Consider the following 10,123-nt stretch of genomic DNA (forward strand, 5'->3'; position numbering starts at 1 on the left):
ATTTAAAAAAAAAAAAAAAAAGTGGAGCAGGGAGATAACAAGTGTTGGTGAGGATGTGGAGAGATTGGAAACCCCATGCATTGCTGGTGGGAAGGTAAAATGGTGCATCTACGATGAGAAACAGTCTGGTGGTTCCTCAAAAAGCTAAACATTGAATTACCATATGATCCAACAATTCCACTCCTAGGTATATACTCCAAGGAATCGAAAGCAGGGACTCAGACACTCACTCACACACCAAGGTTCATAACAGCATTACCCACCATAGCCAAAAGGTGGACACAATCCAAGTATCCAGCAACAGTTGAATGGATAAACAAAAATGTGCTTTAGCCATACAGTGGAATATTATTCAGTCATAAAAAGGAGTGAAGTGCTCCTACGTGCTGCAACATGGATGAGCCTTAAAGACATACTAAATGAGGGGCACCTTGCTGGCTCAATAGGTGGAGCGTGGGACTCTTAATCTCAAGGTTGTAGGTTCGAGCCCCACGTTGGGTGTACAGGTTACTTAAAAATAAAATCTACTTTAAAAAAGACATTATGTTAAATGAAAGAAGCCAGACACAAAAGGACAAATATTGTGTGATTCCACTTACATGAGCTACCTAGAATGGGCAATTCATTGGGACAGAATGTAGAACAGAGGGTACCAGGAGCTGGGGAGGATGGAATTGGTAGTTATTTCTGAGCGATGACAGAGTTTTTCTTTGGAGTAATGAGAAAAATTTGGAAATAAATAGTGGTAATGGTTACACAACATTGTGAAATAAATAGTGGTAATGGTTGCACAACACTGTACACTCAAGATGGTAAAAATAGTAAATTTCGTTATGTATATTCTACCACAATTAAAAAAAAAAAACTGGGGTGCCTGGCTGGCTCAATCGGAAGAGCCTGTGACTCTTGATCTCAGGGTTGTGGGTTCGAGCCCCCACGTTAGGTGTGAAAGATTGTTTAAAAAAAACAGGAGCGCCTGGGTGGCTCAGTCAGTTAAGCGTACTCTTGATTTTGGCTCAGGTCATGATCTCAGGGTCATAAAATTGAGCCCTGTGACAGGCTCTGTGCTGAGCATGGAGCCTGCTTAAGATTCTCTCTCTCCCAGGACACCTGGGTGGTTCAGTCCATTGAGTGTCTGCCTTCGGCCCAGGTCATGTTCCCGGGGTCCTGGGATCGAGCCCCGCATCGGGCTCCCTGCTCCACGGGAAGCCTGCTTCTCCCTCTCCCACTCCCCCTGCTTGTGTTCCCTCTCTCGCTGTGTCTCTCTCTGTCAAATAAATAAATAAAATCTTAAAAAAATAAAATAAAATAAAAGATATAAGTAAATATTAGTTATTATTGCTATGGTCCAATATTTAAAACAAACAAAAACCTAACATGGACCCTTTGCTCTGGTTTGCCTCGAACTCAGAGAATCTTAACAGAGTAAGGTGGGGGAAAATTGGCCGAAGTCAGGGTATGGGTGTAGCCAAATGGTCAGATGTGGGGGTTCCAACACCCAGCTCTTCCCCTTCCTGGCTGAAGGACATTGAACCAGCTCCTCAACCTCCCTGAGCCTCAATTTCCTCATGTGTCAAAGGAGAAGGATAAAGAAGCCAGACTTACGTAAAAGGCCACATATTGTAAGATTCCATTTATACAAAATATCCAGAAGAGGTGAATCTACAGAGAGAGACAACGGATTGGGAGGGGCAGGAGGGGAGGGGGGGAGGGGGAGTAACTGCTTAATGATTAAAGGCTGGCCTCTGAGGTCTTAAATGTGTTTTGGAACCAGAGGCAATGGCAGCACAACACTGGGAACGTACTAAATGCCACTGAATTGTTTGCTTTAAAATGGTTAATTTTGGGGCGCCTGGGTGGCTCAGTCGTTAAGCGTCTGCCTTCGGCTCAGGTCATGATCCCGGGGTCCTGGGATCGAGCCCCGCATCGGGCTCCCTGCTTGGCGGGGAGTCTGCTTCTCCCTCTCTCGCTCCCCCTGCTTGTGTTCCCTCTCTCTCTCTCTCTCTCTGTCAAATAAATAAATAAATAATCTTAAAAAAATACATAAAATGGTTAATTTTATGTTATAGGAATTTCACCTCAATAAAAAGAGAGTGCTACCTGTAACTTGGGGGATTGAGAATTAAATGTGAGGGCGAACACAGAGGACTCAACACCAGGCAAGGCAGAGAGTAAGTGCTTGGTGAACAGTAATTACTATTAATATCGGACTGCCCCAGATGCCTGGAAATGTGTGATCAGAGCTCAGCAGTGGCTGCCCCCTCCTGAGTGGGGCCAACGCTGCGGTTCACACATTCACTCAACAAAGATTCCCTTAGCATCCACTCTGTGCAAGACCATGTGTTAGGCACTAATAGGGTGACCAACTCATCCTGCTTTGCAAACAGGAAGTTCCAAGTCCCAAGAACCCTTCATTCCCTGGAAAACCAGGACAACTGGTCACCTTAAAGCACTGATTTAGTATGGGTGTGTGTATGGGGGGGGGTCAAGGTCAACTGGGATCTGAAAGAAGAGTAAGGGGCACCTGGACGGCTCATTTGGTAGAGCATACAACTCTTTATCTTGGACTCTTGATCTTCAGGTTGCAAGTTCAAGCCCCATGTTGGACGTAGAGATTACTGAGAAGAAAAGGGAAGGGGGAAGGGAAGAAAGAAGGAAGAGTAATTAGGAAGTGCAGTGGGAGGAGCATACCAGGAGGAGAGACCAGCAGGTGCAAAAGCCTTGAAATGGGGAGAAACATGAAGCCTTTAATCACGAGCTCAAAGAAGGCCATTGGGGCTGGAGTAGAAGGTATCCCACCCCACTCCACATTGAGAGGTTGGTAGGGGCAGATGAGTCTCTAGGCTGGCTTTGTTTTCGTTTTAAGAATTTATTTATTTATTTGTGTGTGTGTGTGTGAGAGAGAGAGAGAGAGAGAGAGAGAGAGCAAGAGCAGAGGGAAGAGGCAGAGGGAGAAGGAGGCTCCCTGCTCAGGGAGCCCAATGTGGGACGCGATCCTGGGACCCTGGGATTATGACTTGAGCCGAAGGCAGATGCTTAACCATCTGAGCCACCCAGGCATCCCTGGTTTTGTTTCTTATATAGAGCCACTGGGAAGGTATGAAGGGTGTTAGGCAGTGGGGTGGGAGAGTGATGAATGAGGTATGCATTGGAAATACAATGGGGAACAGATCTGAGGGAGGACCCTGTGGAGGGAGCAGGGAGATATTGAGGAGGCTGCTGTGAGCATGGAGGCAAGAGATGCTGGACGAGGACCAGAATGTTCTAGGTTGAAAGAAGGGTATGGCTCGTAATGGGGCTGGATGGAGAAAGGGGTGAGGGGAGGGGGTGTTTGGAGGAGCTCCTGGATTCCTGAAGACGTGGGCTTTGAGGAAGATCAGCTTCCTTGGTGGTTGTGCTCAGTTTGAGAAATAGTCTCAGCTGAGCTCAGATGCAACTGGAGACACAGTTTGGTAAGAGGAGGGATGGGAATCAGCACCTTAGGGAGACCTCTGCTAAGTTAAACCCAGCCCGGTGTTACCTAAGGCCTTCTGGAAACCTCCCAACAGGCCACACAAGGAGCTCAGTGCTCTCTGTGCTGATCACACTAATCCCCCCAACTCTTACATCCGACACAGGGGGAAACAGAAGCTCAGAAATGTGAAGTATCTCACCTAGAGTCACACAGCTGCTGAGCGGCAAGGTGGGACTTCCAAACTGGGTGCTTCTGATCTCATAGTTGTTTTGTTTTTCTTTATTTTTCTTCTTTCATACAATATTTGATTCATGTATAAAAATAGGTGTAACTTATTTGGATATAATTTGGAAAAACTAAGTGCAAAAAAAAAAATAACATTTTGAGACACTCAAAGGTCTCCAAAAATGGTCTGAGTATTAGATAACACTAAAAAATTGTTATTTTTATTAAGTATGATCACGACATTATAGTTATGTTTTAAAAAATTTATACTGAGGGACGCCTGGCTGGCTCAGTGTATGGAGCATACGACTCTTGATCTCAGAGTTGTGAGTCCAAGTCCCACGTTGGATGTAGAGAGCGCTTAAAAATAAAATCTTGAGGGGCGCCTGGGTGACTCAGTTGTTGGGTGTCTGCCTTTGGCTCAGGTCATGATCCCAGGGTCCTGGGATGGAGCCATTCATCGGGCTCCCTGATCGGCGGGGGACCTGCTTCTCCCTCTCCCACTCCCCCTGCTTGTGTTCCCTCTCTCACTGTGTCTCTCTCTGTCAAATAAATAAATAAAAACTTAAAAAATATTTTTATTAATCTTATTTTATTAATCTTAAGGGGCACCTGGGTTGCTCAGTCAGTTAGGCATCTGACTCTTGATCTCACCTTGGGTCTTGATCTGGGGGTCGTGAGTTCAAGCCCAGCGTGGAGCCCACTTAAGAAAAAATAATAAAATCTTAAAAAGAATTCATACTAAAAGCTTTTCCTCTTAAATTAGGAGCAAGGCAAGGATGTCCACTCTGGCTGCTTCTATTCAACATAGTATTGGAAGTCCTAGCCAGAGTAATGAGGCAAGAAAAAGAAATAAAAGCCATCCAAATTGGAAAGGAAGAAGTAAACTTATCTCCGTTCACAGATGACATGATCTTATATGCAGAAAACCCCAAAGAGGGGTGCCTGGGTGGTTCAGTCGGTTAAGCATCTGACTCTTGATTTCGGGTCAGGTTGTGGGATTGAGCCCCATGTCAGGCTCTGCCCACAGCAGGGAGTCTGCTTGGGATTCTCTCCTTCTCCCTCTGCCCCTCTGCCTGCTTTCTTTCTCTGTCTCTAATATAAAATAGGGGCTCCTGGGTGGCTCAGTCAGTTAAGCGTCTGCCTTTGGCTCGGTTCATGAGCCCAGGGTCCTGTGATGGAGTCCCTTATCAGGCTCCCAGCTGAGTGGGGAGTCGGCTTCTCCCTCTGCCCCTCCCCCTGCTTGTACACTCTCCTTTCTCTCTCTCTCTTGCAAAAATAAATAAATAAATAAAATCTAAAAATAAATAAGTTTTAAAAAAGGAAAGAGTCCACAAAAAAAACTGTTAGAATTAATAAATTTAGTAAAGTTGCAATCTATAAAATCAACACTCAAAAATCAAGTATTTTTCTACACATTAACAATGAATAATTGGAAAAGGAAATTAAGAAAACATTTCCAATTACAGTAGCATCAAAAATAATAAAACACTGGGGTGCCTGGGTGGGTCAATTGGTTAAGCGTCCGCCTTTGGCTCAGGTCATGATCCTGGGGTCCTGGGATCGAGCCCCTGCATTGAGCTCCCTGCTCAGCGGGGAGCCTGCTTCTCTCTCTCCCTCTGCCTCTCCCCCAGCTTGCCCTCCCTCTCTCAAATAAATAAACAAAATCTTTAAAAAAAAAATAGTAAAACACTGGGGCACCTGGCAGGCTTAGTAGGTGGAGCATGTGACTCTTGATCTCAGGGTTTTAAGTTCGAGCCCCACATTGTATGTAGAGATTACTTAAAAATAAAATCTTTACAGGGACAACTGGGTGGCTCAGTTGGTTAAGTGTCTGTCTTCGGCTCAGGTCATGATCCCGAGGTCCTGGGATCGAGGCCCGCATCGGGCTCCCTGCTCAGTGGGGAGCCTGCTTCCCCCTCTCCCACTCCCCCTGCTTGTGCTCTCTCTCCCTGACAAATAAATAAATAAAATCTAAAAAAAAGAAAAAGTTGGAGGATTCACACTTCTTGATTTCAAAACATATTACAAAGTAAAACAAACAAAAACATATTGCAAACTACAGTAATCAAAACACTGAGGTACAGGCATACAGACAGACACAGACCAGTGGAATAGAATAGAGAGCCCAGAAATAAACCCTCACTTACATGGGCAAATGATCTCCGACAAGGGTGCCAAGGTCATTCAATGTGGAAAGGACAATGTCTTCAACAAATTGTGGTGGAAAAATTAGATATCCACATGCAAAAGAATGAAGTTGGACCCTTATCCTATGCCATCTACAAAAAATGAGCTCAGGGGCACCTGACTGGCTCAGTCGGCAGAGCATGTGACTTTTTTTTTTTTTTAATTTAAGTAATCTCCCATAATCTCTACAGCCAGCATGGGCTCTGAACTCAGTACCTCCTCCCACCCCGCCGAGATCAAGAGTCGCGTGCTCCACTGAGTGAGCCAGCCACATGCCCCTAGAGCATGTGACTCTTGATCTTGGGGTCACGAGTTCAAGCCCCATATGGGTTAGAGTTTACTTAAAAAAAAAAGTTCAAAATGGATTAAAAACCTAAATGTGAGACCTAAAACTACAAAACTCCTAGAAGAAAGCATAGAGGAAAAGCTTCATGCTATTGGAGTTGGTAATGATTTCTTAGATATGACACCAAAAGCATAGGCAACAAAAGCAAAAATAGACAAATAGGACTATATCAAACTGAAAAATGTTCAGCTTAAAAGGACACAACAGGGGCTCAGTCGGTTAAAGCATCTGCCTCCAGCTCAGGTCATGATCCTGGGGTCCTGGGATCGAGCCCCACATTGGGCTCCCTGCTCTTTGGGGAGCCTGCTTCTCCCTCTGACCGTCCACCCCCGCCCCCAGCTTGTGCTCTCTCTCTCTCCCAAAGGAATAAATTAAAAATTAGAAAAAAAAAGGGGAGGGACACAACAAAGTGAAAAGTGACCTACGAAATGGGAGAAGATATTTGCAAATGATCGATCTGATAAGAAGTTACTAACTGGAATACATAAAGAACTCCTTTGCTGGATGGTTTGGCTATGGGAAAAAAGGTTTGGATACTTTGGTATACGGCCTCAATGTGCTCATCTGTAATAGTCCTTAATCATAGGGACTCCTGCGTAAAGCTCTTAGGATCTTTCTGGGCCCAGGGCTCAAGGAGTGTTTGCTGCTGTTGCTGTTTTGTTGTTGTTGTTGTTGTTGTTGTTGTTGAAGAGGGTTCAGGACTACGAGGCAGGTACGCACAGGTTCCAATCCCAGCCCTACCACTTTCTAGCTGTGTGACTTTGAGCCCGTGACTTAAGCTCTCTGAACCTGTGTCACCATCTGTAAAAAAGGGGAAGATGGTGACAACAAGCATAACTATGTCAGAAGATTGCTGCTAGGCCAGAAAGCCATGCACGTGAAGCTCTCAGCACAGTGCCAAGCAAATGGAAGCGCTCAGCACGTGGTAGCCAGTAACTGCTTTTAAGCATTTCCTGATAGTAAGAGCCTTGTCTTTCAAGGGCGGGGCAGGTGTGACCTTGCTGGAGTGTGGGTACGCAGTCACCTGAAGGAGCCAAGAAGCTATCCTTAGCTGTTCTTTCCACTGGAGGGTGTGTTCTTCCCAGGCTGGGAGAAGCTGTGTGGTACACACCTGTGCATGAGTCTGGGGCAGCCTAAGGTCATGGTACGAAGAGTGTGCGGCCTGGCGGGGTACTTGGTGCCTGCAGGGTGCATTCCTCTGCCACCTGCAGAGGTTTGGATTGTTATATCTCGCACATCTCTCTCTAGGGGAGGAGGGTTCTGGTAGTAGCCTGACCCCCTCCCCAACCAGGGGCTTTGCCTAAGCCCCAGCACGAAATGCGCATGGGAATGTGTTCAGCCGGCCTTTGTGGAAAGCCTCCTGCTGGTGGAGGGAGGAGAAAAGGAGGGAAGTAGACAGGACTAACCCTCTTTCTGGCCTCAGGGGGCCTCAAGCACTCTCACCCACCACTACAAGTCCCTGTCATGAGGTGATATCGTGGTATCATAAGCACGAGATCCAACTCACATCTTGGTCCTGCTATGTGACACTGGGGCAGTCCCTTAACCTCTCTCTGATCGTCTTCTCTGCAAAATGGAGTTTTGTAACTGGACCCACCTTGGACGTTTATACCAGGTTCTTAGCATGGGAACTGGAATAGAGTTAGTGCTCAGGAAATGGGACTTTAATACTACTAGCCTTAGAGGATTTCGTAGCACCCGCTTCTCCACTTTCCTCAGACCCAACAGGAGCAGTGCCAGTTCCTCTGTTTCATTCTGACCCCCGAGAACCCACACAAGAGGGACTTAGCATTTTGTTGGCCATGTCTTCCCTTTCCTTGGGCAGCCATCACCCATTGTGGAGGCTAAAGGGGAAGACCCTTTCATCAGGCTGATGTGGGGTCCTGAGCTAACCTTACTTTCTCCCCCAAGGCTCTCCCAGCCTCCACCCACCTCTTGGTGGGCACTGAGTGTCTGACAGCCAAGCAGCACTGTCCAATAGAACCCTCTGGGATGATGGAAACATTCTATATCTGTGAGTCACAGTGGCCACTAGCCACATGTAGCTACTGAACACTTGAAAAGTGGCTAGTGGGACTGAGAAACTAATTTTTTTTTAAAGATTTTATTTATTTATTTGAGAGAATGAGAGATAGAGAGCACGAGAGGGAAGAGAGTCAGAGGGAGAAGCAGACTTCCCGCTGAGCAGGGAGCCCGATGTGGGACTCGATCCCAGGACTCCAGGATCATGACCTGAGCTGAAGGCAGTCGCTTAACCGACTGAGCCACCCAGGCGCCCCGAGAAACTAATTTTTAATATTATTTAATTGTGGGGCACCTGGGTGGTTAAGTGTCTGCCTTCAGCTCAGGTCATGGTCCCAGGGTCCTGGGATCGAGCCCCACGTCGGGCTCCCTGCTCCGTGGGAGACCTGCTTCTCCCTCCCTTACTCCCCCTGCTTGTGTTCCCTCTCTTGCACTGTCTCTCTCTGTCAAATGAATAAATAAAATCTTTAAAAAATATATTATTTAAGGGCACCTGGGTGGCTCCGTTGGTTAAGCGACTGCCTTCGGCTCAGGTCATGATCCTGGAGTCCCAAGATCGAGTCCCACATCGGGCTCCCTGCTCGGCAGGGAGTCTGCTTCTCCCTCTGACCCTCTTCCCTCTCATGCTTTCTCTCTCTCATTCTCTCTCTCTCTGAAATAAATGAATAAAATTTAAAAAAATTCTCATAAAATATATATATATATATATTATTTAATTGTAATGGATTTAGGTAGCCACAGGGGGCTAGTGGCTACAATATTGGACAGATGTAGAAACCTCAGACACATATGAAAAGTTGGATGACTTGAAATGATCCCAGGCTGAATGAAGGCAGAGTCAGGCCCAAGCAAATAAATCGCTTGCCCTTTCTGGGCCTCGGTTTCCCCATCTGCTTACTAAATGCTGTTTCAGTGTTATTTCATTAGCTGAAGGAATTTTCCTGGGGCTCTTGGTTTGGGACAAAACATGGGAGCCCTTCCAGATGGATTTCTTCTTTTTTGGCCCTGCTGCACGCCCAAGGGAAAAGTAGAGAGAGCTGGAATCCTGGAATGCTTGAGCAGAAGCCACCGGGTTAGGATTAGGCCACTGGATTCTGTACTGACTCATGGCATAACCATGCCAGGGTGGAGGGAAAGGGTTCAGTGGGAAGAGGCAGGTATGGGTTCACGTCAGGGTGTAGTCACTTCCAGCTTCTCCTCAGGCTGAGCCTGGGATCATGACCTGAGCAGAAGGCAGACACTTAACTTCTGAGCCACCCAGGTGCCCCCTTATTTATCTTTTTATTTTTTTTATTCTACAAGTCAGATCCAAGCCTTTGGAACTCCAAAGCCCCTTACAAACCTACACTGGGGAATGGGGGAGGGGGCAGCATTAATGTGGTGGGGAAAAATAAAACACGTGCCTTAGAATTAGACATGCCTAATAAAAAAAAATTTAAAAAAAAAAGAATCAGACATGCCTAAGTTTGGGCCCCTGCTCTGCCATTTGCTGGCTGCGTGACCTCAGGCAAGTCAACCTCACCTCTCTGAACCTGTTTACTCATCTGCCAAATGCATGATTGGTAGGGACTACTCACTGAGACCCACAGCTGAGACCCAGGCCCATGAGAAGGCGTGGAGGCAATGACAGAATTAGGCTGAGTGCAGAGGGGGTGGGCTGAGGGTCAAGGTTCCAAGCCGTGCAACCTCCAGAAATAATCCTTTCCATTAAAAGGTGCTAATGAAAATACATACACCACTTCCAAGATCCCTTGCTGATAGGGCTTGCTTGTTGGTAAAGGTTATTCCTGCCACAGTGTCAAGGCCAACTCAGAGCAGGTTTGGAGCAAAGCAAACACTACAGCCTTATCTCAGGGACATAGCGTAGGTATAAAGCAGGAGGCCAT

Source organism: Callorhinus ursinus, unplaced genomic scaffold, assembly GCF_003265705.2.
Source record: "Callorhinus ursinus isolate GAN/ISIS: 27379988/994484 unplaced genomic scaffold, GSC_fseal_2.0 scaffold41, whole genome shotgun sequence".
NCBI lineage: Eukaryota > Metazoa > Chordata > Mammalia > Carnivora > Otariidae > Callorhinus > Callorhinus ursinus.